This window comes from Arachis stenosperma, chromosome 2 (assembly GCF_014773155.1).
Source record: "Arachis stenosperma cultivar V10309 chromosome 2, arast.V10309.gnm1.PFL2, whole genome shotgun sequence".
NCBI lineage: Eukaryota > Viridiplantae > Streptophyta > Magnoliopsida > Fabales > Fabaceae > Arachis > Arachis stenosperma.
Genome location: NC_080378.1, coordinates 55,756,035 through 55,764,147, shown reverse-complemented (window position 1 = coordinate 55,764,147; position 8,113 = coordinate 55,756,035).

The window sequence follows — 8,113 nt, the reverse complement described above, 5'->3', positions numbered from 1 at the left end:
GGGGGGGGTGAGATTGAGAATGTGTACGAATGGGTTTTATAAAGAGAAGAACTATAGAGAAATGGAGCCGTGTGGATAACATTAACGTTGAGAGATGATAATTAATATTGCTTTCTAATATTCTCCCTCTTTTTTTTTTTTGGTTTAATTTTACTGATTTCCTACAAGAGAGATCGTCAATAAATGAACATTTCAATAACCATGTCATCGTATACGGTAAATATTTAATGGAAAAGTCTAGAAGGCCAGCAGTTTTATTGAATTTTGGTCAGCATGTAACCAGCAAAGGAAGGTGAGCCATTGGATGAAATTTTACACCAATCTCACACCATCAAATCATCATTAATGACTAGTTGATGGCTAACAATCACAAAAATTGCTGACCCCTAGCATTGCTCATATTTAATTATATATATATGGTAAATTCTATTCTATCTTTTCTATAATAACATGTATAGTACCTTTTTTTAATTGGTTGTTATGTTAATTATGATTAAACTATTGGTAATTAAATTATAACCCAAAATGGGTAATTATATAATTTACTAAAATAGTTTGTATCTCCTCTCCCGTTCCAGTACCGTCATCGCCACCCGAGCATAACCGCGTCATTGGCCTCCTCGTTCCGGCACCGTCATCGCCACCCGAGCATAACTGCGTCATTGGCCTCCTCGTTCTGGCACCGTCGTCGCCATCCGAGCATAACCACCTCATTGGGTGCCCCATTCTCTCCGTTTGTCGTGCCATCTCCGTGCTCGAAAGCATCGCCGTCGCCGTCGTCACAAGCAGCGCCGCCTTCCTCACGGTATCCTTCCCTCTCACCCAATATTATTATTATCAAGATCGGTACATGGAAGGATAGACTATAAGCATAATTCCTTTGTATTTTTGGGGTACAAATTCTTTTATAGATTTCAATTCAGATGACGTAAATGCTTTGTTCTCATTGGTTTTTTTTGGAGGACTTGCAAGTTATCCACCAGCAAGTACGAGATTCTGGATATGGAGATTTATTGGCGATAAATCTTTAGCTATTGCTGCTTCAAGTATCCTTCCTCGTTGGAATTACTTTCATTTTCTCAGATTTTTAGGTGTCCCAAAAAAAAAGCACCAAAGAAAAGAGAAAAATCATATCATATATGTTTTGTTAACTATGTTATTCTTTGTAAGCAAGAGTAAGAAACAGAGGTTGGTTCCTTGACTAGTCTTACTTGTTCATTCTTTTATTTTATTAGCTCAGGCAATCACTCTATCAACCTGTATAGTTGCTCACAACAATGCATTGATTGCTTTGTTGGTGTCAAATAATTTTGCTCAGATAAAAAGCAATGTATTTAAGCGATACAGTAGGGACAATGTATACAGTTTGGTTTACTTTGGTAAGTTATTGTGCTTACTAGAGTTTATTTTCCTTTGATTTCTGCTTATTTGGTATATTGATGATTAGTTCCTATGCTAAATAGAAAATTATGCAAACCCTTTTACAATATGATGAATAAAAGTCACTTTTTAAACAAAATAAAAGTTAGATATGGTGTTGAAGTCCATGATTAGTGCATCTCTTTGATTTAAATTCTAATTTTGTTAGGACTTAATGGGTTGCATTGGTTAAAGACTAATAAATATTTTATGTATGCGTTTTGATCTTTTAAGGAAATATGATATGAATATGATAAGGGTATTATGGGTAATTAGGAGGTACATTGTTAGTGAGTGAGAATTATGGGAATATGTATGCGAAATGATAATTGATGTCATCAAGCATTCATTCATTGCTAAATTCAATGACATGAAACCCATTACATACTCTGAGTTCCTTGAAGACCTCTGTAAATAGGTATTTTCATATGATTTTATGTGCATTTCATCCATGCACTATTATTGGTTGTTTATTCTGATTAAAAAGGCATTAAACAGCTGGTTGTGTATGGTTAATTTGCATATGTTTCAAATCCCTCACGGGGTATCTTGAATTTGAGTGGCCTTATGAGCAATAATACATTGAAAATACCACCGCCTTCCATAATTTAATTTCCAAATTTTTTTTGTGATTATCTGTTGTAAACTTGTAATATGTTTTTCTTTACTGCGATATTGAATCCAATATGGTTTTATATGCCTTTTGTATTCCTTTATAGCAATATGGTTCAATCTCTCTAAATAACTTGGTCATTTTTCTTCTCAATTGATTGTGTCCCTTTGATTTCTTTCATTATTGTTTCTTTGATTTATAGTTTAATTCCAGTGAGTTCAGTTTATAATTGAAGACTTTTACCATATTTCACCAAAAAGCAAGAAAAGAAAAAGAGAACGAGAATACTTTTACCATATGGAAGGGATTTTTTTAATATAAATAGGCATTTGCACATGGTGTATCCTGTTGGAAAGCAAGAATATGCTATTTAGTTGACCTTGAAAAAGCCAACTATTACTGCATAAAGAATGATGTATAATTATGCAACTTTAAATAAAATTCCAAGAGCTGCTGAAATTAGGAGAATTGTAATGTTTTAGTGACTTTCCAAGAAATGAATATGCAAAACTAGTTCTTTTTTTTCCTTAAGAGAGATATATTAGAGCTATGGGATGCTATAGGGCATGACAATTTAAGGTTTCTGCATATTTCAGTGGCAAAATTAAATTATTGAAGGGCAAGTCATGTGTGTCTGATCGAGCATGCTATTGGCTTGGTTTTCTTTCTTATTCAGAAAAATGTCAAAACCAAGTACCCTCAGTTGCTGTATGAATCAAAACCAAGCACCCTCTGTAGGTGTATATCATTGACTTTGGTATTGCTAAGAAATACAGGGACATTTCTACACATCAGCATATTCTTTACAGGTCTCCTTTTTTTACAATCATTCTTACTTTTTATTTATTTTATTTGATTTTATGTACCATGGTTAGAAGGTTCAACATGAAATTATTTTGGATTTTTGGAATTCTAGAATGATCTTTTACTATGGAAAAATCGACATCTGAAATGTTAAGATATTGCTGCTCGTGATAGACTGACTATTTAATTGTTGAGATTTATGGTAAAAGAGTAGCACATAAATCTATAAATAAACTTGTGGCTGTTTGCTGTCAACATTCTTGTGTGGTTTCTATGAATTTGACTTGCTTGTTTGCTCTGTAGAGAGAATAAGAATCTGACAAGAACGACTAGGTATGCTACAATGGTCAATGGTGCCTCTCATGGCTGGTTCTTTGGATGCTGCAATCAACACCTTCGAGCATGAAGACCAAGTTGGTATGGTATTTGAAATGTATAAAAACTCTGCTGGCCTCTTCTAGCAGTTAGAAACCTCCATTGAATCAACTTTGGAAGAAAGTGATCTGGAGAAAAGAGAAAACGGGGAGCTCCTTGAAATGAAGGTGGCAATGAAATTGGGAAGAAGCGTATCACAGCTGAGGAAACTTGCCTCAAAATCTGCTTCCTATCGAATAGAGGGAATCACGGTTGATGAATTTGCCAGCAAGTTATGAGAGGCTAACATCACTAATTCATTCTTCTAGTAGTTTAACCTTTTTAAAAGTGATGTATATGCAAGTTATGAGCTATGTTTGAGCTTGAAGTTGAGCTCTATATTTTGTATTATATACACATCTATACATATATAATTGTTCATACCCTGGCCCAATAATAAAGGCACAGGATCAAGCAAAGGACCTAATCCAAAGGGTTGGGTCTCACCAGTACCAATCTTCATCCTACGAAGTCGGTATTTACCACGACCTGTTCTAAAGAAGTCGGGCACGAGATTAGCTGGCAGATAAACACTCATTTAAATGAGTAACTACCCCTAAAATCTCTCTAACCACTTCCACGAGCCATATCTTAACCTCCCTAAGATAATGGGATGGTTAACACCCTAAAAATATGGCACTACTCCAACGGTGGTTATTGGTTCACCACTATAAATACACTGACACTCCTCAGGTATCTCTAAGCCCAATACTCTCTAGACCTGCTTATGCCCTTGCTGACTTAGGCATCGGAGTGTCTTTGCAGGTACCACCCCCATCTCCTCGCACAAACAAGTCGGACGGAGCCTCCCGAGTTGCAGATCCTTTCGGAATCCTCCTCCTCCACACATTGGGGCCAACCAACTCCATCCAGCCCATCAATCTCCGGTTACCCACCGTAACATTGGCGCCGTTGCCGGGGACCCGAGAGATCAACCACTGATGGCAGACAGATCCCATGAAGAGGGTCATGTGGAGACAGATTCTGAGCAAGAGAATCTGGACACAGGCAATAACGATGCGGACTTCGCACTCCACCAGGAAATTGATAATCAACACAGGGAAGGTACCTCCGGAGTAAAAAACCCGAAGGTAAATTCTTCAGAAGGGCACGAATCAGAGAAAGAGGGACCATCCCATGTAACTGAACTCATGGGATTAGTCCACAGTCGCCTGGAACAGTTAGAACAAGAACGGGAGCGACAAAAGGAAACTGAAAAGAACCTAAAAGAGGAGATGGAACGACGAAAAGAGTTAGAAAGAAAACTCTTAAAGTTAGAATCCTCCCTCAAAGGTCGTAACTCCCGTGACGAACAAGAAGAGCCGCCCTTAGGTGGGGAGGATCCTTTCAGCGAGGACATAATGAGGGCAAAAGTTCTGAGGAACTTCAAAAGCCCTGATATGGACCTCTATGACGGAACCACGGATCTAAAGCATCACCTGAGCAACTTCAAAAGTCGGATGTACCTAGTTGATGCTTCCGACGCTATGCAATGCAAAGCCTTCCCGACCACTGTATCGAAAGCAGCGATGAAGTGGTTCGACAGCCTCCCCCCGAGGTCGGTTACTAGCTTTGAAGACCTCTCAAGGAAGTTTTTGATGAGGTTCTCTATCCAGAAAGACAAAGTGAAACATGCACCGAGCCTCCTGGGAATAAAACAGGAGGTCGGAGAATCTTTACGAGCCTATATGGAAAGGTTCAATAAAGCATGTTTAGAGATTCAAGACCTGCCCACAGAGGCAGTCATAATGGGGTTAGTCAATGGACTCAGAGAAGGTCCCTTCTCACAATCCATATCTAAAAGACACCCCGTTTCTCTAAGTGATGTACAGGAAAGAGCTGAAAAGTACATCAATATGGAGGAAAACGCTAAGTTGAGAGACCTGAGTTGGCGACCTGGGCCCCCTCCCTCAACAAAAGAGAGGGAAAGGGAAACCAAGAAAAAGGAAGAACTCGGTCTCGAGAGACCAAGAAAATATCACTCTTATACTCCCCTGAAAGTTTCTATAGTGGATGTATACAGAGAGATTTGTAACACTGAAAGACTGCCACCCCCTAGACCCATTAAAAATAAAAAAGGGGGGAGCCGCAGCGATTACTGTGAGTACCATAAAATATATGGTCACTCCACAAACGACTGTTACGACCTTAAAAATGTGATAGAAAAGCTGGCTAAAGAAGGTCGGCTTGATAGATATCTCATAGAAAGGTCGGACGGTCATGGAAAGAGAAAGCGAGACGATATGGATAGAAGAGACCCACCGCCGCAGACTCCAGAGAGACATATCCATATGATCTCAGGAGGGTTCGCAGGAGGGGGACTCACCAAATCCTCTCGCAAAAGACATCTTAAAAGAGTCTACCAGGTCGGAGAAGAGTCATCCGACCTCCCTACCATTTCATTCACGAAAGAAGATGGGCAAGGAATAATCCCTGGACACAATGATCCAACAGTAATAACTATGATCCTGGCGAATGCCCATCTCCACAGAACCCTAGTAGACCAAGGAAGCTCAGCGGACATCCTTTTTAAGCCCGCTTTTGACAAACTAGGGTTGGATGAGAAAGAATTAAGAGCCTACCCCGACACCTTGTATGGATTAGGTGACACGCCAATAAAACCACTGAGATTTTTGCCCCTCCACACCACCTTTGGAAAAGGGGAAAAATCAAAGACTCTGAGTATAGATTTCATAGTCATTGATGTGGGGTCAGCATATAACGCCTTAATCGGCAGAGCTACCCTTAATCGACTCGGAGCAGTGGTATCCACTCCCCACCTTTGCATGAAATTTCCGACTTCAACGGGGATAGCAACGGTAAGAGGGGATCAAAAGTTGGCAAGGAAATGCTACAATGAAAGCCTAAATCTGAGAGAAAAGGGCAGAGAAGTTCACACAATAGAGCTCGGCGGTGCAAGGGCCAGAGAAGAGCTGCGACCACAACCGGGAGGAAAAACCGAGGAGATACAGGTCGGCAAAGAGGAAGGGAAAAATACTCATATAGGAGCCAACCTAGGGGAAACCCTAAAACAAGAATTGACTAAGCTCCTAAGAGATAACTCCGACCTCTTCGCCTGGAAGGCCTCTGACATGCCTGGGATAGACCCCGAGCTCATGTCCCACAAGCTCTCGGTTTATCCGGGATCCCGACCTGTACAACAAAGAAGACGCAAGCTCGGCCCAGAATGAGCCCTAATAGTAGAAGAACAAGTGCAGGCGCTCCTGGAAGCTGGCTTCATCAGAGAAGTCAAGTACCCAACATGGCTAGCCAATGTAGTGCTAGTCAAAAAACAGAATGGCAAATGGAGAATGTGTGTCGACTATACCGACTTAAATAAGGCATGTCCCAAGGACCCTTATCCACTGCCAAGTATTGATACCCTAGTGGACTCCAGCTCGGGGTACCAATACTTATCATTTATGGACGTCTACTCGGGATATAATCAAATCCCAATGTATGAGCCAGACCAGGAGAAAACATCATTCATCACACCCAGAGCTAATTTCTGCTACGTGGTCATGCCATTCGGATTGAAGAATGCAGGAGCCACATATCAAAGGTTGATGAATAAAGTGTTTTCCCCTCACCTGGGGAGTCTAATGGAAGTATACGTCGACGACATGCTAGTAAAGACCAAGAAAGAAGTCGACCTCCTGTCAGACCTCTCACAAGTCTTTGACACCATAAGGCTGCACGGGATGAGACTAAATCCTGCAAAGTGCGCCTTTGTGGTGGAGGCAGGGAAATTTCTAGGATTTATGCTAACACAAAGAGGGATCGAAGCCAATCCCGATAAGTGTAGAGCCATCCTAGAAATGAAAAGCCCAACTTGTTTGAGAGAAGTCCAGCAGCTGAATGGCCAACTTGCAGCCCTATCCAGATTTTTGGCAGGATCGGCACTAAAATCCCTTCCACTGTTCTCCTCATTAAGAAAGGGATGCCAGTTCGAATGGACTCCTGAATGCGAGGAGGCGTTCCAGGAGTTCAAAAAGTTTTTAAGCCAACCTCCTATTCTGACCCGACCAGTACCTGGGAAAGACCTCGTCCTGTACTTATCCGTAGCAGACAAGGCTGTCTCATCAGCCCTGATAAAAGAAGATGAGGTCGGACAACATCCAGTTTATTTCATTAGTAAAGTTCTACAAGGCCCTGAGCTAAGATACCACAAACTAGAGAAGTTTGCCTACTCCTTAGTAATAGCCTCACGAAGGCTACGACCTTACTTTCAGGCTCACGCAATAAGAGTCCGTACGAACCAACCCATGAAGCAAATCCTCCAAAAGACGGATGTTGCAGGGAAAATGGTTCAATGGGCAATAGAGCTCTCCGAGTTCGACTTAAGATATGAAACTCGGACGGCGATCAAAGCCCAATGCCTCGCCGACTTCGTTGCAGAGTACGCAGGGGATCAGGAGGAAAAACCAACTACATGGGAACTCTATGTAGACGGATCCTCCAACAAAACAGGAAGCGGCGCAGGCATAATATTGGTAGATGAAAGAGGAACCCAGATAGAGGTTTCCCTGAAATTTGAATTTCCAGCTTCAAACAACCAGGCAGAATATGAAGCCTTGATCGCTGGATTAAAGCTGGCAGAAGAAGTCGGTGCAACAAAGGTGATGATATACAACGACTCACAAGTAGTGACCTCCCAGATAAGCGGAGAGTATTAGGCAAAAGACCCAAATATGAAGAGGTACTTGGAGAAAACTCTGGAGCACCTTGGGCGCTTTGCAGAAACCGAGATTAAACATATAACTCGGGATCTGAACAGCAGAGCGGACGCCCTATCCAAGTTAGCAAGTACCAAGCCAGGAGGGAACAACAGAAGCCTGATCCAAGAAACCCTCCAAGAACCCT